Here is a 20,482-nt window from a genome sequence, read left to right as displayed (position 1 = left end):
AACAGCTGTAATTGAGGCAGGAGAGTTATTTTCTTAATAATTAATAATTTCTTCAAGTTATCCATCTTGAAAAAATAATGACTAAAGCTAGTTATGAAAAGAATTAAGTAAGCCTGACATGTAGTGACGTTTGGATATGCAAAGTGAAGTACTGACTTTGCATTTTATTTGTGTAGGAACTATTTAGCTCCCAAAAGAGTAAGTACATGCTGTCACTTGTGAAAGACACTGCAAAGCTATCTTGATAGCTGCATAGCTTCTAATGCAATATTTAATCCCAAGGTATCCAAACTAATTACCTGACATATGAATGAGATTAATAGCTTGATAGACTTCCTTTTTATAAAAAAAAATTAAATGGGAAGCAGTGCAGTCTCCAACCAGGCCCTACATTTGCACTATTTGTTGGAGGAAAAAGTTGTTCATTGGTAGCCAACTGCTTCAGACCACAGTTAGATTACTTCTCTCATCTTCTTGATCATAGGAGTGGACATCTGAAGTGTCATTATGCAGAAATAGATTATGAGAGCTGAAAGACATTGTCCTCTGGTTTACTTGGGAGACACTTGAGGATGGCAGACCTTACCCAATGTTTGGATGGGCACGTTGGTTCACTTGCACCCACTTGATTTCCTGGCTATTGCTGTGATCACAGTTTCTTGACTTTGCATGGGAAGGTTCATTCTCTTTGACTTTTTACCCAGCCCTGTGGCAGCTTTGTGAAGAGGAGGAGGAAAGAATGAGTTAATCTGTCTGATCTTCCCATTTGTGACAGCAAGCCAAATAACTTCTACATTATCATTTAGGAACCAAAACTGTCCTCCAGAGCAGAAGAGTAAATAGTTCCTGTGTATTTTATTTCCAAAAGTGGAGAATACATAAAAAAAAAACTTATTATTACTGCTCCTCTGGTTTATGCTTTTACTCTGATTTTACCAGGTATTTTTTTTCTGTGGTGTAGGAATATACACAGAATTAAACCAGTGTTTATTAATGTGGTGTCCTGGCTTGACGCTGGCAAACACAGACTACCTTTGAGAAGAGTATCCATGGAGCAACTAACTTAAGTACAACTACTGAATGTGTCATTTTAGTTTCTGCTTTGAAATTCCAGGCTTGGACTTCTGAATTTCTTACAATTCTCCATGTTACAGCTATTAAAAAAAAAAAGAAAAGCATTCAAACATCTGGCCCTAAACTCTTGCCTCAAAAATAAGTTCTCTGATCAGATTGTTAGAACATGTAAATTTATGTTTTGCTTGGAAAAAGCTATGCATATAATACTGGTCAAAAAAAAAACCAGAGAGCATCTATATGAATGCCTTTAAAATATGTTGTGTGAATAACACTAACATTAACAATATTAAAGAGTTAATTTTAGTGTTATTCACACAATGGCATATGCTTAAATAAAAGAATATTGTAGCACATGCTTGTAGCACTCTTAAGATACTCTGACATACTGTTCTACTTCCATTATTGTTGCATGACATTGTCCAAATATTGCTTAATATTCCCTGACCACCTTCACACATTTTCATTATTTTGTTTTGCTTGTTTTTTTTTTCCTCTTTTGTTCTGTTTTTACATCTCTTGCTCTAGTGGTTGTGTGTGACATAATGCATTGCTACCTGTCTGAAGATCTCAACTGATTTAGCAGGTGAATTGAGTAGTAATGCATAGGTCAGGCAGTAGAATTCACTTTTTATAGATTAATGTTAACAAACATTTTGGTGTTGGTTTTGCTCTTCTCTCCTTTGCACTTGCAGTGCCTGTAATTGGTTTTTTTTTTTTAAAGTCCTGTTTCCAGAATAGCCAGAAGGCTGGTGTTGATCATAAAAAAAAATCATAGAATCATAGAATCAACCAGGTTGGAAGAGACCTCCTAGGTCATCCAGTCCAACCTAGCACCCAGCCCTATCCAGTTAACTAGACCATGGCACTAAGTGCCTCATTCAGATGGGAAGAGAGGAAGCCAAGTTTGGCATGAGCTTCTATCAAGATAGCCAGTTGTTCCATAGCTTGTTTGATGGTTATTTCAAGTTTGTGCTAGTTTCAGATATATCATAGAATGGACATCCTGTAACAAAAGGCTGCAGTTGTGCATTGTTTAGTTGTTGAAGACACTGTTCCCAGGCTTTGTGGATTTGAATGCGTGTCTGCGTTATAACTGGATATTTCTTCTGAATTTAATTTTCAAGGATCTAAAAAGTAACATTTATGTAGGTAAAAAACAGTGAGGGGTTTTTATTAAAGGTGTTTAGTTACTGATTTGCATTTATACATGAAGGCAGGTGTTCTCCATTTTCATCAGTATTTGTCTACATAGAGTTCAGGTTGATAACTTGATGTCAGCCTGTGCAGACCTTCAGGTGCCCGAGTGTATGGGTTTGCCCCAGTTGCCATTTTTCATAAAGGGAATGCTTACTAGCATTAATTAAAGCACTTTCTGAAGAGACCCTAGAGTCACTTGGTTTTGGATGTCTGTTCTGTGTTAATTCTGAGCCATTACTGTGATGCGGTCAGTATGTTTTATCACTCTAAGTTTCTAATAATAGCTCAGGTCCTAAATGTCTGATGTGAATTGTGAAGCCCATCTCAGTGCTGCGTATGAAAGTAAAGACTTTCAGAACAAACCCAGGATTACACCTTTGCCTCCAATTTCTTACTATGAGGTAGCCAACAGTGACTTCATTTAAAGGATTGTGTACCTCTGTTCCCAATTCCCACTTTTTCTTTGGCTCTCCCTTATATTTGCACACATATCCCTGAGAAGGACATGGCTTTCAGTGAAGCAGAGACCAAGAAAGAAGATCTGGGGTTTTTTGTTGAAAACAGCTTCTTTCCTTTAGCAGTAACATACTTTCAAATGCTTTTATCTATCACATATTTTTAAATTTACTGTTAAAAATAATAAACAATGGTATTGGTGACAGTTTGCTTTTAAAATGCAATTATTTTGCTTTAAATGCTATTTATAGAATGCTGTCAATACCTTGAAAGTGCATTAAAGAAATAAATACCTTTTCATTAGTTCTATAATTAATTCCCACGTTCAGCTTCTGAAGAAAGAAGTTTATCTTAGCAATATACATAACCATCCAAGTTACTTTGTTAGCATGAATTATTACTCACTTTTTGTGCACTGCAAAGTTTCTTCAGAGATGCTCCTTTAGTAACCCTGAGTATGTAGCAGGTTTAGACTTCCGCTTCTCTGCTCAGCTTCACTTAAACTAAAATAACTCCTCTTCATGGGCAGGAAACAATGATGTAATCTATCTGCTTAGCTCTTTCATTGGTCATGCTTGAAAGTTATTTTTTCACATGAGTGTAGTGTCTGTGAAGTGGTATTTCTAGCACCTTTAATAGACAAGCTTTTGCATTATTTCCAGTGTGGTCAAACTAGGCTGTTGTACTATGAATCTTTAAAAAATACATTTAAAAATGCTTATGGTGTAACAAAAGCATCTTTTGTGATCAATGTTTACATACAGTGGTTTCTGCAAGAACATGCATCTTGGTTCTGCAGAAGTTCCTAATAGAAGCACAAAGTAATTGATTTTCTATAAAGCGTAGTATTTTTTTGGTGGAAATCCCCATTTTACTTACATTGCCTTGGACAGTAGTCAGTCTGAAAGTGATAGCAACTTGCTACATTTGAAATGAGAAGTTTGATTCACTTGAATGCACAGCTTGCTTATACACTCTGTGTAGCATATTTTACTATCAAAGTGGCAATATTTCAACATTTTATTTGCTGTGTAAAACAATAACATTCCTGCTTAAGAGCCTTGAAGAGCAATGCTGTATGATGAGAGGTTTCTGATAGAATCATAGAATCAACCAGGTTGGAAGAGACCTCCAAGATCATCCAATCCAACCTATCACCCAGCCCTGTCCAGTCAACTAGGCCATGGCACTAAGTGCCTCATCCAGGCTTTTCTTGAACACTTCCAGGGACGGTGCCTCCACCACCTCCCTGGGCAGCCCATTCCAATGCCAATCACTCTCTCTGTGAAGAACTTCCTCCTAACATCCAGCCTAGACCTCCCCCGGCACAACTTGAGACTGTGTCCCCTTGTTCTGTTGCTGGTTGCCTGGGAAAAGAGATCAACCCCCACCTGGCTCCAGCCTCCCTTCAGGTAGTTGTAGACAGCAATGAGGTCCCCCCTGAGCCTTCTCTTCTCCAGGCTAAACACCCCCAGCTCCCTCAGCCGCTCCTCACAGGGCTGTGTTCCAGGCCTCTCACCAGCTTCATCTCCCTTCTCTGGACACGTTTCAGTATCTCAACACCTCTCTTGAATTGAGGATCTGTGTCACTGCAACAGACATCTTTGTTAGGATGAGAGTATTCACAAAGAGGAGCAGGTAAAGAAGACTGCCTATGTTTTATCTTTGTCGAAGTGGAAGAGACCCAAGCTTTGAAATAGCCATTCAGAGAAGGGTATCATTCCAATTTCTTTGTAAAGTACTCACTAAGCTCCGAGTCTCTGATGGGTCATCTTTGGGACACTGAAGCAGAATATGGAGAATTGGGTACCTCTTTTCCTCTACCCCTCAAAACTGAAGGAGAAAGGTATATTGAGGACAGTACCATAATGTTGCAGCGTCTTCCTGGCATGCAGTCAAGAATTTGCCAGTATTTGCCTGTGGTGCCAGAAGCAGCAAGGCCTGTAGTTCATATGTAGCTAGATTTAGGTTTGTTTGTGGGGACATCTTCTTCACTGGCTGTAAAAGTAGTGTAGGAAGGTGATTTTCAGTGCTAAAGATAGCTTCTCTGAGATACACCCTCTCTGTTGTAGTCAGGTAATTTGTCTCAACTGGAATGGGTTTGTGGTAGTGTGTAGGTATTTGCTTACATCACTCTAATGGGTGAAATAGTCACAGAGGAATGTGGGTATGGGTTTTAGTGTGTAGAGAATTATTTGGTCTTTCTTGTTTAGGTGCCCTAATACCAAACTTAATTTTTGGATCGTTTCACAGACCTCTTAAATGCAGTACTAAACTCTCTCCAGTGGTTTTATCATTTAGCCAAACAACTCTGAAGCGTGCTTCAGCAGGGTGAATCACTCCTACTGTATGAAGTTCAATGAAAGCTCATTGAAATTCAATGCCATTGTAAGAAGAAAAATTAGCTCTATCCCAGCTGAAACCAGGACAGTCATATATGTTTTTAAAGGTTTAAAAATGAGTCTGTGGCTCCTGGAAGAGAATAATGAGGCTTTTGAACTATCCTAAGCAAGACTACTTTATTTTGGTAAAAATAACCTTTGGGTGTCTGGAGGTCCTTTCTCATCTGAATTGTGCAGTGCATGTACTTAAGCAAGTGGATAGATGGTGCCTCTTTAGCTAAAGGAGTACAAAAGCAGTTCTGGGTTTGGATCGAAACCAGGCAGATGTTGAGCCTGGAATCGGAAAAGTTATATGCTGTGCACTGCCTCTTGGCTTGCTGTCTTCCTGGGGGGGTCGGAAGGGTAAGGTTTTATAGCTGTGACTCATTTTGTCTGAAGAGGCTGCCTGGTTTCTTGACCCTACAGAAGGTCATACCTTGTGAGAGCAGCTGGAATAGTTTACAGAGGTGGATAACAGCAGCTTGGTTGAGTTTACTGGCAGGTTAGCTTTCCATCTGGTTTGCCATAGCATATACATGTCAAACTGTGTTCTGCTGTCACTCAGGCTTTCCACAGTCTGCCTGATGGAGAAAAGGCAGCCAAACTACTCTGCTGCTGCCAGGCTGAAAGGCTTTCCTCCTGAGCATGGAGGGACCAGCTCTGTATGGCACCAGCATTTGCACTGCCAGCGAGCGTGTGCTTGTTCTGTGCAGGTGTTCAGGCTTGCTGCAGCTGCAGGGTGATAGACATTTGGATGTGAACACCCAAGTGAAAAGCTGGGTTGTGGTTTGTGAAAGACAATGAGCTGTGCTGCTGTGCTGCATTCCTCTGGTGCTTTAGTTTCTGTTGTAGGAAGCACCTGACCATTTTTGTTCTTCTTCTGTACTGTTTATCAGCTAGAAATGAGTGTGTTGCATTGGTTTCCCTCAGATGGGTGAGTACTTTAAGCACTCTAGCGTTTACTGAAATAAATATGCTGTTTCCTTCCGGGGTCTTATTTTGTTGTTCTGAAGTTCAGGGACTAAAGATAATTTTAGTTATGTTGTGTTGAAGGTTTTGAATAGTTAAAAGCTAAGCCAATGTGCTTCATGTCTGAGAATAAGGTAGTATGCCCTTGTGGTTTTATTACACGTGGTCTGTTATTCACTAACTGGCATTAAGCCTTAGAAGAAATGAGTTTGACTGCCACAATGTCGAAGTGCAGCACTGAAGATACTGTCTTCATGTTGTGCATTTGCAGGAGTAATGTGCTACTTGGTCTTTCAGTGGTTTAGTCATGATGCACAAACTGTTTTGCCTCTCTGCTTACTGTGTAATGCAAGCTTTGTGCAGATTATACAGAGAAGTTCTCCATGCAGAAAGGCAGAAGGACCACTCTTCACTTCAGTTTGGTAAGGAGCAGGCTTGAGCTTGTGTTCTTCTGAACATTTCCATCTTTTGGACTTCTTGAAAAGAAATAACTGAATCAGTCCAGTGCACCAGTGATGCAGGAAGCAACTTCCCATGTGTCAGTTTATTAACTTACCAGTGTCTTGTGGGTGAGTTTACATGTAGTTTTGGGTTGCTGTTCTCAACCTTGATGAAATCGTGCTTCATTTTTTATTCCCATATGTGTTGTACTACAGTGAAGGTTTAAGAATAGACTACTGGTTAAAGGTTGTCATGGCACTGAATGCATAAACCTACTGTAACTGTTTCCAGTTTTGCCATATGTGTATTACTCAGAGGTGGTGTCATGGTGTAGCTATCTCTCATCTCCGCAAATGAGTATAAGTGGTGTGTGGGGCAGAGCTGAAGAAATGGGAAACAGAGCAGCTTAATAGGACTGCAGCCTAATTATCTGTATCTGACCTGTCCTAATTACTGTCATAGTTTGCTTTCTCTTCTGTCTTTTGCTAGTATTGGTATGGTTTGAGGAAGAGTTCCTGATTTTTTACTTTAAAAAAGCATCAGTAATGAAATCATCATCCTGTTTCTCCTGCAGTTGTTTGTTGCTTTCTTCCCTGCAGGGTCAGGAAAGCCAAGGACGACTCAATATGAGCTAGCTAGTTTGACAATCCAAATCTTTATTGAGAGCATCAAGCTTCAAGTTACAAACCATATACTTTTCAGTTAGGGTGAGTAAAGTGAGTGCACTCAGCATGCAACGCGGTACTGTTAACTAGTATTTGGTGCATCTAAATATTGGAATATGCATAATCCTCCCTACTTGCAGTTACTGCTAGAGCATTTTGCACACCTAAATATTGGAATTTGCATATTTCTCCTGTTTCCCTCCTAATCTTGACACAGCTGTTTATCAGAAGGCTCAAGGACAAATTCCTTTGAGCTTCTTCACATACACTGCTGTGGTTTACTGCAGTTTCGATGCTCAGACCTCACATCAAGGGCTTGATTGTGCAAGCTTCTAGGGGCTCGTGCCCCCTATTTTTCAGCCAATTCCCAACACTTCCCCACTCCTTCTCTTGTGCAGCCAGGACACACACCTTTTGTCACTAAATACCCTAAAAAGATACAGTACATGTGACCTGCAAGTCATCTGTTCAACAGTATCAGCCTTTGAAATAAGAAATACTTTAAAAAAATGTTCATTCTGGGTTTTTCTTCCCACAGAAAACACTATTGTGAAGCATACTTTTTTCTCCAGAAGTACAGATTTTTCTTGACAAATACTTCATAGTTGTTTAAAATCTGCATGAATACTCCCTTGTAAAAATGCATTTTCTTCTTTAAATCTGTATGCATTGTCAGGAGCTGTGTTGTTCCAATTTGGAAGTATCTAGGAGAGCTTTTGCAAATACTTTTTTCCTTACTAATAATGTGATATGTGATATTTTTACTGTTAAACTGCTCTTAAAAGTCTCAGGTGTGTAGGAGTACTGTTCTGAAACTTGATACACATCCCAGTGGTAGGGTATGGACCTAGTTTTTGAAGAGAAATGTCTTTGTTGAGAACTGCATATACTTGGTTGTTTTTCTTGAAGTCTAGTGCAGAAGTAGGGAAAATATTTTTGACTCCTCTGAAGTTCAGGAGCTTGGACAGCCTCTGCTGAGTTACTAACCTGAGTATACACAATCAGAAATTACAGAAGTTAAAATTGCTACATACACTTTAGTGTGCCAGAAAAGTGTTTGATTAGAAGTACCTGAAGTTTGAGAGAAAAGTCCTTTAAACTCAAGCACCTTGCATGTGTTGCATCCCTGTGCATGTGCCTAGCCCAGGCAGGTAGCTTTGATGGAGTAACAGCCTTCTATTTTTCTTCTCTCTGTGGTACCTGTCTCTGGCACAGATTAACAGTTGTAAAGTTGTGGAGCTTGGTGTGCTGCGGTGGAGTTGATCTGGCGTGAGAGGATATTCAAGATGATAAAGGATCTGGCATAATCCAGGCTGGAACAAAGGAACTCAGTTCCTGTCACATAGCAGTGAATCTGATTAGATCTCGGCAGGTCTAGGTTGTTTGGTGTGCTGACACAGCGCTGTCCTTGGAGGGAAAGGGCAAGTTCAGTGTGAATATGCTCAGTGTACCTGAACTCTGGGCCCAAGGCCAGTTGAACGTGCAAGCTGGCAAAGCAAGTCGGATGACTTCAGAGAAATCACTGTAGGTACAGAGCTAGGCTCTGTCAGAGGACTCTATACCTTCTGATTCAACTACCAAAAAACCACAGCTACACACTTGCATGCACTTTGAGGGCAAGGAGATGAAAATCCTGGGCTTTATCCTGACAAGAAAGCCAGTAGAATAAGGCAGAACATAGAACCAAAGTCCAGTAACTTCAGCAGCAGCTTTCCTTGTGCAGACGTTGTGTTGATGAGGATGACTTTAAGACATCATAGGCTAGTGAACCCAAACGGAGACTTGTGTGCCTTGTATGCTCAGACACTTTCATCCTTTGCCTCCGAATCACACTGCCTGTCAATGCGTTTTTGTTTTTGTCCTAGAACATCTGGGACATTGCTATCACTTGCTTGTAGGTGAACTCTCTGATGTGTGGTAATACAAGCCACCCAATTCATAGCACTTAAAGAGCAGAAATGAGAGGGAGTACAAAACTTGTCTTGAGTGAGGTGCAGTGGAGGAGTAAAGGGCAGTAAAGGTGACAGGAGACTTGGCTGATCCAGCTGAAGGCTGTGCAGCCATCCAGTGAGACCTGGACAGACTGGAGAGCTGGGCACAGAGGAACCAGATGAAGTTCAACAAGGACAAGTGCAGAGTCCTGCACCTGGAAAAGAATAATAAACTGCACCAGTACAGGCTGGGAGGTGATCTGCTGGAGAGCAGCCCTGTGGAGAGGGACCTGGGGGTCCTGGTGGATAACAAATTTAACTATGGGACAGCAATGTGCCCTGGTGGCCAAGAAGGCTAATGGGATCCTGGGGTGTATTAGGAAGAGTGTGTCCAGCAGATCAAGGGAGGTTCTCCTCTCCCTCTACTCTGCCCTGGTGAGACCTCATCTTGAATGCTGTGATCAGTTTTGGGCTCCCCAGTTTAAGAGGGACAGAGACCTGCTGAAGAGGGTCCAGCAGAGGGCTACGAGGATGATTAGAGGACTGGAGGGCATGGCTTATGGGGAGAGGCTGAGGGACCTGGGGCTGCTTAGTCTGGAGAAGGGAAGACTTAGAGGAGATTTGATAAGTGTTTATAAGTATCTGAAGGCTGCCAGGAGGGGGTGAACAGGCTCTTCTCACTTGCTCCCTGTAATAGGACAAGGAGCAATGTGTGTAAATTGCAGCACAAGAGGTTCTGCCTCAACACAAGGGGGAACTTCTTTGTTGTAAGGCTCCCAAAGCACTGAAACAGGCTCCCCAGAGAGGTTTTGGAGTCTCCTTCCCTGGAGACTTTCAAGGCCTGTCTGGATGTGTTCCTCTGTGATCTGTGCTAGATTGTGTGGTCCTACTCTGGCAGGGGGGTTGGACTCGATGATCTCCTTGGATCTCTTCCAACCCCTAAAATCCTGTGATCCTGTGACATCTCTAAGTTCCTTCTATATAATTTGACAGCATATGAAGGTAACCCCAAGAACTCCATCAGTGCTCTTTACTGTCAAGATAACGGAAACTAAACTGTCACAGTTATTGGGTGAGTGCTTGACATAGTCTTTTAGTACCAGTCCTGGATCTGGGTTTTCTTTACTGCCAGGCAGTTCCTTGTCCAAAGCCTAGTGCAGGGTGAAGATTAATTACTGCATCAATGCTGCCCTCTATGGATCATTAGGTAACATAGCAACAGATATTTGGAATAGCAGGAAACGGGTACAAAGGGGTCATTCCTTTGTGCACCTGTACTTCTTAGCTAGTTGTGCAGGAACACTTGATGATGAAGAGTGAAAACCACTCTGACTCCTGCATGGGAGAGTGGTACCGCATGGCATGGAAACTTTGATCGCTTCTGTAGTTCTAGAACTGCAAATTAATTCTGCTGTTGCTCAACAAACTCATTTCAAGTCTCCCCCCAGGCATTTCCTTTTGAACAATAAGATACAATTCTGAGTATCAGTTGTAAGTGAAGACTTCCTTACTGTGTACAGTCTGAGATTACCTTGAAAAAGTGAAGAATTAGAAGACACCTAGTGGAGGAAGGAGAGGAAGGACAGGAGTCAACATTTACTATTCTTCTGGCTTTGGTACATAACACAAGGATTAAAAAAAAAAAAGAAGAAGCAATTGTGTGTTTTAAACCATGCATCTTCCAGGGTTTTTTTGCTTTGTTTTATTTGTCTGGTGTATCTTATTTTTATAAAGATGTAATAGCTGCAACAGTTCTACAATGGCATTTAATAGTTTAATTTTTTTCTGCAGGAGTGGGTGTTTGTGTTCTGAAAAACCTTATTATTAAAGTATTTAATGAAAATAAAGCCTTCTTTCCTATGTTGGAATAGGAAGCCTCCTTCTTAGCTTAACAGCTGACCACTTAAACCTATTTTCAGGTTTCGTGGGGATGATCATCTCTAAGAAAGTCATCTTTTCTTTCTGTCTTTACCAGCAACTTGTGTTTTTTCCCCTCTTCTCTTCCTCTTTCAGGAAATAGGAACACCTTATTTGTTCAACCATAGTAAAGGAAGACAGGGATGTGGAAGTCCCTTTGGAATTTAAAAGGAAATCCTGCATCTAATTGTAGATGTCTGTGACATACAATTCTGTACAAATGATAACTTCAGCTGTTGTTTCCAAATGACTGTCAGTTGTGCCCCATGTTACTTGACCTGAAGGAAAGCAATTCTTACATTCTAGAAATGTCAGTTCTCTCCTGTTTGTAGAAGTTCTGCTATGAGTATGGGTTGCTATAATGCTTTAGTCCGTAATCTTTCATAAGGGATATAATGTCCCCCTCCAACACCAAACAAACTGCCTCCGTTCCAGTGATGGTCTGTGTATCTCTTCCCTCTCCTTATATTTGTAGAGCAGCTTATTATTTGGTTGAAGTGGAGAAAAAAGGAAGATACATGAATAAACAAGTTGTCAAAGTAGTTGGAGATGATGCTAATACGAGGAGATACTGTGTGTGTCATGCCTTTTGCAAAATAAAGAGTGTAATTGTGCACTTAGGACAAAGATGAGGAGAGTAATTGAATAATTTTGCAAAGGAAGTCTTGCACTGAATGATACTTTGAAGAAACTCCTCTTCATTTAGCAGGGTAAAAGAGAGAAGTTGATTCAGTAAGTTCAATGCTTTTCTGGGAAGGCACAGTTGTATAACTGAGTCTTTGAAAAACAAATATTCATGAGAGAGAAGACAGCATGTGTAGTTAGGAAAAAAAAGAATCTCATGGTTCCTTCACTAAAGAATTAAGAAATTGGAACATCTCTTGTTCAGAGTTAAAAGGACTTTACAGACTTTCTGTGTAAATAACAAGATTTTTAGTATGACTTGCTTTTAATTTCCTCTTTGCTTTTATGCTTACTGAATACTATCCTTTTGTTTAGTCATCACTTTGCGTCAGACACCTTGGTCTGTAGTGGTGTAAAAAAGCATTATATGGTGGTCTTAATGGGGAAGTATTTTTTGCAAAGAAATCACTTATTTACTACAGCTTTTCTATTTTGTTTCTGGTTTGTCATGAACAAGCTAAGCAACTTCCTGCCACCAATTTGGGCCCTAACATACTTAAGAGAGTCCTCTTTGGAATAAGAAAAGATGAGCTACAGTCGTGATTCAAAAGGAGGTGTGAATGCTGTGTATTGACTGGGGAAAAAAAATCCAAAAAAACCCCAAAAAGCCAAAACTCTGTAAAGTGCTTTAATTTTCAAGTGCTGTGAAGTATGTCAAACTGTGTAAATAAGATGAACATTAAAATCTGTCTTTACTAGTCTTTAGCAGATGAAGACATTATGGTGTCCACTACAATGTGCTAATTACGATGTGACAAGTATGAGATGTCTTTTTTCCTTTTTATCCAAAAATTCCAAAGTAGTTTTAAAAAACTACTCAGCCAAAAAAATAGTGAATGAAGAGGAGGACAGAGAGATAGCCACTTCTTAGCCTGTTCTACAGAGTTACACTGGATGTTAGGAGGAAGTTCTTGCCAGAGAGTGATTGACATTGGAATGGGCTGCCCGGGGAGGTGATGGAGTCGCTGTCCCTGGAGGTGTTCAGGAGGGGCCTGGATGGGGCACTTAGTGTCATGGTCTTCTTGATTGGATAGGGCTGGGTGCTAGGTTGGACTGGATGATCTTGGAGGTCTCTTCCAACCTGCTTGATTCTATGAAGTTCTATGAAACTTAAAATCTTGAACAGTGGGTATGTGAATCATATTTTGGTAGTTAGTCCTCTACTGTAAAAATAGGTCATAGTAAATTAGGCAAAAATAGCTTACATGCTTTGCAATGTAGCTTGTCATAAATTGCCATCCTTTGGCTCTGCCCTGCCTGAGCTTTATACTAAATATAAATTTCAACAAAAGGTGCTTAAATCAGCAGGGGCTTGTGAGTGAGGACCTTCTTCAGCCCACCACATAATGAGGTGTGCTCTCAGATTGCTTAAGTGATATGAACTGGATGATATGCGTGGTAAGGAAGATGGAGAGAAGTGAAGGTTCTGTTCTGCAACATGAGAATTGATAGCACAGTAGGAGATCAGATGTCAGAAGCTGGTAGGAAAGGCTGAAGCTATTGTCTGCCTCTGGTGTCCACCTCTCCATCCCCAGCACATACGGTTGTTGTGTAGTCAAGCATCTATGTTGATGATTCTGGGAGGTCATTGCTACCCTGTGCCTCCCTCTACATTTCCTTTGTACAAGAAACATGAAACCCATGAAATTATGGGAGCCATAAGTTCACTGTGAAAAGTAAGTATTTTTTACATGAGTTGAGACTGTCCTCAAAATTATTTATTTTTAAATTTCAATGAAATCATTACTCTAAATTCAGGTATGGAACATAGCAAGGGTCTGGATCACTATTGATCAAATCTATTGTCTTTAAGACAAGAAGTTTGTGAGTAAAAACATGTATATTAGGTACAGAGTTAATCATAGAATCAACCAGGCTGGAAGAGACCTCCAAGATCATCCAGTCCAACCTAGCACCCAGCCCTAGCCAGTCAACTAGACCATGGCATTAAGTGCCTCATCCAGTCTTTTCTTGAACACCTCCAGGGACGGTGACTCCACCACCTCCCTGGGCAGCCCATTCCAATGCCAATCACTCTCTCTGCCAGGAACTTCCTCCTAACATCTAGCCTAGACCTCCCCTGGCACAACTTGAGACTGTGTCCCCTTGTTCTGTTGCTGGTTGCCTGGGAGAAGAGACCAACCCCCACCTGGCTACAGCCTCCCTTCAGGTAGTTGTAGACAGCAATGAGCTCCCCCCTGAGCCTCCTCTTCTCCAGGCTAAACACCCCCAGCTTCCTCAGCCACTCTTCATAGGATTTGTGTTCCAGGCCCCTCACCAGCTTTGTCACCCTTCTCTGGACATGTTCCAGCACCTCAACATCTCTCTTGAATTGAGGGGCCCAGAACTGGACACAGGACTCAAGGTGTGGCCTGTCCAGTGCTGAGTACAGGGACAGAATAACCTCCCTTGTCCTACTGGCCACACTGTTCCTGATGCAGGCCAGGATGCCACTGGCTCTCTTGGCCACCTGGGCACACTGCTGGCTCATCTTCAGCTACTGTCTATCAGTACCCCCAGGTCCCTCTCTGCCTGGCTGCTCTCCAGCCACTTTGTCCCCAGCCTGTAGCGCTGCTTGGGGTTGTTGTGGCCAAAGTGCAGGACCCTGCACTGGGCCTTGTTAAATCTCATCCCACTGGCTTCTACGCACCCATCCAGCCTGTCTAGGTCCTTCAGTAAGTTAAAAGCAGTCCCTGTTACAGATTGGACCAATCCCACTATAAGGTTCTGCTTTCAAGGTTGAATGTGTCTCGGGGGCCTCTTGAGGTAAATGCCTATCTTAAAAGAAGTTATGCACTCTTCTTGGCTCAGTAGCATGGCTTACAAGTGGCAATTTACCAGAGTAAATGTCAGGATCCTAACAACTGGTAGATGGTTTTCTACTCTTCAGATTCATAAATGATTCAGCTGTCCCTCATAGAAGCAGGAGTTTGATTGCTTCCAGGCTATATCCATCCAGATTTGGAGGAGACTTCACTCACCGTGGGCTGTATACTCTCACATTTCTCTGGAGTTATGGGTCTACACATAAGACTTTGCTCAGTGCTCAGCTTGCACATAGGTGTAGTCTGAGAGAGCACACAGCAGTGGTAAGATGTACTGTCACAGGATTATAGCCTTTTGTCTTCCACCACTAACAGATACATAGTCATGGATTTCTGTTACCCAAAGGAGGAACTTCTCTGATGTCTTCGGAGGGGCAGAGACCTTGTGTCTTGAATTCCCCTGTCTGTACCACACATGCAAAAATTTCAGGCTAGGTAAGGTAGGTTATCCCTCTTTCCATGAAGATTGAACTTAATCCAGACAGGAATAGCTGGCAGTACTGTGGTGTATCACACAGACAGGAAGACTGACACATCAGCCTCTTGCTTAGGTTAGCTATGTTGGTCATTTGGTGGAACTTCATGTACTTACTGGCAAATTGGGATTTTGAGTGCATAAGTCAGGTGTGTCACAAACAGGAAATCTGCTTAGAGCTATTTTGGACATTGTTTTCCTCTATTCTGGAGCCAGTCAGACATGAGGACACCATTTCCAGATTTCTGATGATAAAGAGAAATTGGGCAGGATGCAGACAAATTAGTTCTGAGGACATTGCTCCATCTGAGAGGCAGCTTTCATTCAAGACTCTCTCAGCTAACAATGCAGCCAGCCCACATCTGCTTCTTTGCTTTCTGTCACTGGTTTTCAGCCTGGGGATAGCTTTTGGATTGGTAAAGTATGTCCATTAACCCTTGTTAAGAAATAAGTCAGTCAAGAGGCAGCACTTTCTCTCTTGTGGTTCCGAAGTGAACAGATTTTCCCTGTGCTGTGGGATAAAATACCTTTCTGTATTTTAAAAGTTTTACCATTTAAAAAATGTTTTTTTCTTATTTGTCTTGTACACTTAAAAAAATAAAAGCAATTCCATGAAGGGATACTTGGGCATAATCCTTCTGCTTTTCTGAGGCTTGCCACCACGAATTTTATCAGACTTGACAAGAGGTGGTTTTGTTTGTTTTGCCATTGCCTAACGATCCTGTTCGATAATGGGATGTTAATTTGATGCTTTCTTTTCTCACATTAGGGCTCTTTGAGCCTGTGGTGCCCAGCAATTTTGATGAATGTAGTGTTTTGGTAGCTGTGCACTCTGCCAGATGTATGAAAGAAGATTCAGTCCCCTGTGACCGAAGCAGTGTAACATCCTGTGCCTTCCCTCTTCATAAAATTCTCTGAATTCATCCCACATCATTTGTCAGAAAATCTTCCTGATGTTTTCATCTAAACCTCATATTTCTAGGACAGACAAACAGGCTTTGTTAGTATATTTCTAAAGGTCGTTCAGGAGTGTTTTTTTCTTCTTTGATGTAATTATTGTTGTAGCGAATAACAGATTATGAGATGATAAGGGAACTAGGGGTAAACACCAGTCTTGAGTCCAAGTGTCCACTCCAGAAATAAAAATCAGAGTTTCATTTACACCTTAGTGAAAACATTTCTTTGGCTACAGGCCTAAGACAGTGCTTGCAGTAGCTTTTGTTCAGTCCTGCCTCTCTTACCCTGAGCACTGACTTCCCATGTCAAGGAACTTCTTTGAGCTACAGTTAAGAGAAGTGAATATTTGCAATAACCCCAGTGAATGTTCTTACAGATACTCAAAGGAAAAGAAGAACTGCATGCTTATAACTGGAGATTGGGATGTGTTAGCTGTGTGCACATCTCCTTTTTGTCTACTTCTGAACTCCAGTTTTATAGCAGGGTTGAGGTGGTTGAAGCATTGGCTGCGACTTAATGGAGCAAGCACTTGACTCTAGTCTGCACTTTCCTACCTACCACTTGCAGTGCAAGTCATCTGACTTCCTGCAGACAGTTGTTAGAGGGAGATAAAGTGATGTTTAAAAATAAAACATATAAATTTTTGCTGGGATCATTTCCCACTGGGTTAAGTTTCTAAACCTGACTTAATGAATGCCAGCACCGTAGCAAGGAGAGCCATGGGAACATGTAGATGGAAAACAGAATGGAGGCTTTTCTTCTTTTGTTAATCTTTACCAGGAGATTCACAGTTGATTGCTTCAGTCCAGGTTCAGGTGCTTTTGGTTAAGGCATGCATTGCTGTAGAGTCAGTAACCTCTGCCAGAGGAGGAAGGCAGAATATAACCTCTGAACTGGGTTTCTCCACAGTTTATCTTAACACATGCTGACTTTTATACTTGTAAGGAGAGATCAAAAAGTCATTATCAGCCAAAAGCTGTGCAGTGTAGAAAGCAGTGCCATTTTAGATATCAGACTGTACTAACAAAAGGAAAACCAAATGTTGCTTAATTGGTATCAGGGTTTGCTGAGGTGGTTTTGAAATGGAACCATGCTGTATTTCCACAATAATTAAGATACTTATCTCTGCATTGCAGTTGGGATGTGGAGTTTATCTGCTGTCTCACCTCTCAGACAGGAGCACCTGTGCATCAAATATACAGTTTAGCCTTATTTAAGAGGGGGGGAAAAAGCAGTGGGAGGAGATAATTTGATAAAAAGTATAGCCAGAGTTGGTAGCTGAAAGCAAGATGGCAGACCTTAGCAAGGACTTCACTGAAATGAGCTGCCCCTTTGAAATCCAGAGAGTGCTAACTGGTATTTATAATTGGAGGCTGTCACCACATTCACACTTGACCATTTTTAGTCTCTTTTATTAAGTGGAAAGTACTAAGCATGTCTTTATCAGAGATCTGTGAACTGTGTATAGTTATTCAGACTGGAAATGTGTTTTTATTTAAGGAGAGAGAAGCTCATAGGCCCTGCAGCAGGATTAATCTCTACAGTCAGTATTCTTTAAGGAGCTTATGGAAGTAAACATTAGATGTGTTTGCCAACTTGGCTAAATATTGCCAACTGTCTTAACCCATTTTAAAGATGAGGGAGCTGTAATTGGATTTTTGCCCTGGATAATTTAAAAGAAGGACAATTAGAAGAAGCAATAATTGTTGTGAAGAAACTGCACAATAGGCATATTATTATGAGACATTGTATCTGTCAGAGTGATTTAGTATTTGGCTATCAGAATCAGAGCTGAGGGAGCTGTGGTTGTTTAGTCTGGAAAAGAGGAGGCTCAGTGGTGACCTCTTTGCTGTCTACAGCTACCTGAAGGGAAGCTGTAGCCAGGTGGGGGACGGTCTCTTCTCCCAGGCAGCCAGCAACAGCACCAGGGGACACAGTCTCAAGTTGTGCCAGGGGAGGTCTAGGCTGGATGTTAGGAGGAAGTTCTTCACAGAGAGAGTGATTGGCATTGGAATGGGCTGCTCAGGGAGGTGATGGAGTCACCGTCCCTGGAGGTCTTCAAGAAAAGACTGGATGAGGCACTTAGTGCCATGGTCTAGTTGACTGGACAGGGCTGGGTGATAAATTGGACTGGATGATCTTGGCGGTCTCTTCCAACCTGGTTGATTCTATGATTCTATGAGAGCAACATGTTTGGTGTGGCAATTCCCATTACTGTGTGTGAGGGAACAGAAATGGTAATAAAGTTTTGGCCAAGTTGGTGAGAGGAGGAAGGTGATACTACTGAGTTACTTTGTACCAGTGGTGTGGACTTTAAAAAATGAAAGGGAAAGAAGAGGAAAGATAAATTGATTGCTATTTTTTTTTTACAAGCATTTTTTAAAAGTAAAAGTAGATACTATTTTAATCTGCAGTAAGATACTTTAAAAAAATAAAGTAGTCTAACATTTCAATCAGAAATTGTTTCTCCAAACAGATATATTCTTTAGGAGCAGGTGCAGATAACAGGAATGCAAAACTTGCCTGTTTCTGCATGTTAGGAGGAAGTTCTTCCCAGAGAGAGTGATTTGCCATTGGAATGGGCTGCCCAGGGAGGTGGTGGAGTTGCTGTTCCTGGAGGTGCTCAAGAAAAGACTGGATGAGGCACTTAGTGCCATGGTCTAGTTGAGTGGTTAGGGCTGGGTGCTAGGTTGGACTGGATGATTTTGGAGGTCTCTTCCAACCTGGTTGATTCTATGATTGTATGATTCAATAGAATTTTAACCACTCTCTTGGTAATCTTTGCTTCATGCCTGTTGCAAGATATAAAAGAAGTTAAAAGTGAAGCCAGATGAGGTGAGCACATTGTGATGTTGCCCACAGTATTTAATTTGGTTAGTGTTGTTACTAGAGGCCATTAAGGTTTTTTCTGGAAAGCACAGATAAGAGTACTCAGATAGTAAAATAGATAGGGGTATTTTTCCTTTCACCAATTTGTTTTGAGCAAATGAAGCAGAAGTTTATTTAGCCTCTAAGTTAGTTGTGGGTTTTATTGACCGTATCTATGAAGCACAGAAATTACTGTAAGTATTTAGCATTTTTTCTCAATTTAATGTAGCATTAAAAGCTTGCTATTTTTTCTGAGTGTTTGCTGCAGCCCTAAACACCCTGAAAAGTGTTTGGGTTTTGGTTTTTTTTCTTTCATATGCATATTTTAATTCCTCATTTTCTTACAACCACTGCATGATTAGTTTTTCTTGGGTGGAGCACTGCTTGATTCTGTCTCGTATGCTTCAGGATAGCTCCCTGTTATGTTCTCCATAACCAGTAATTTGCTTGCACTTTTTTTCTTTATTACTCTACACAAAATCTTGTAATTGCTTTCATTGTGCTCATAAAAGCCAGAAAACAAAACCCACTACTTTTTTAACTTAGTCACTTTTTCATTTGAAAGAATATTTTTTGAGGAGAAAGAACTTTGATTCATCTTTTATCCTACTCATGCTGGCAGCTGGAAAAGTGACAAATAAAAGATCGTATTACATACAGAAAGCTGAGGACAGTTCTTTCTGGATCATAGAATCACAGAATGCTTTAGGTTGGAAGTGACCTCAAAGATCATCTAGTTTCAACCCCCCTCTCTAGGCAGGGACACCTCCCACTAGAACAGGTTGCTCAAGTACTCATCCAGCCTGGCCTTGAACACCTCCAAGGAAGGAGCATCTACAGCCTCCCTGGGCAACCTGTTCCAGTGTCTCAACCACCCTCACTGTAAAGAACTTTCTTCTAACATCTAGTTTGAATCTCCCCTCTGCCAGTTTAAACCCATTACCCCTTGTCCTGTCATTACAAGACCTCTCCAGCCTTCCTGTAGGCCCCCTTCAGATACTGGAAGACCACTACAAAGTTTCCTCAAAGCCTTCTCTTCTCCAGAGTCAAAAGCCCCAACTCTCATAGCCTGTCCTCATAGCAGAGGTGCTGCAGCCCTCTGATCATCTTTGTGGCCCTCCTCTGAACTTGCTCCAACAGTCCAGTGTCCTTCTTGTGTTGGGGGCTCCAGAACTGCACACAGTACTCCAGGTGGGGTCTGGTGAGAGCAGAGTGAAGGAGGAAAATCCCCCGCCTTGCCCTGCTGGCCTTGCTTCTCTTGCTGCAGCCCAGCACACAGTTGCTGTCTGGGCTGCATGTGCACCCTGCTGGCTCACGTTGAGCTTTTCATCAACCCAGACCCCCAGGTCCTTTTCCTCAGGGCTGCTCTCCAGCCATTTGTCACCCAGCCTGTATCTGTGCCTGGGATTGTGCTGACCCAGGTGCAGGACCTTAACTTGTCCCTGTTGAATTTCATGAGGTTGGCCTGGGCCCACCTCTCCAGCCTGTCCGGGTCCCTCTGGATGGCATCCCTGCCCTCTAGCAAGTCGACTGTGCTGAACAGCTTGGTGTCATCTGCAGACTTGCTGAGGGTGCACTCAATTCCTCTGTCCATGTCTCTGACAAAGATGTTAAACAGCACTGGTCCCAGCACTGACCC

At 41.7% G+C, this 20,482-nt stretch overlaps 1 protein-coding gene across 1 annotated transcript in view; it reads left to right on the top strand.

The window, feature by feature from the left end:
• UBAC2 (UBA domain containing 2) overlaps nt 1-20,482 on the top strand; it is a 108,738-nt gene that overhangs the window by 20,282 nt on the left and 67,974 nt on the right. The gene's annotated exons all lie outside the window — the stretch shown is intronic.

This window comes from Pogoniulus pusillus, chromosome 5 (genome assembly GCF_015220805.1).
Source record: "Pogoniulus pusillus isolate bPogPus1 chromosome 5, bPogPus1.pri, whole genome shotgun sequence".
Lineage (NCBI taxonomy): Eukaryota > Metazoa > Chordata > Aves > Piciformes > Lybiidae > Pogoniulus > Pogoniulus pusillus.
Note: the sequence above shows the minus strand (reverse complement) of the source record. Positions and strands in the feature narration are given on the sequence as shown.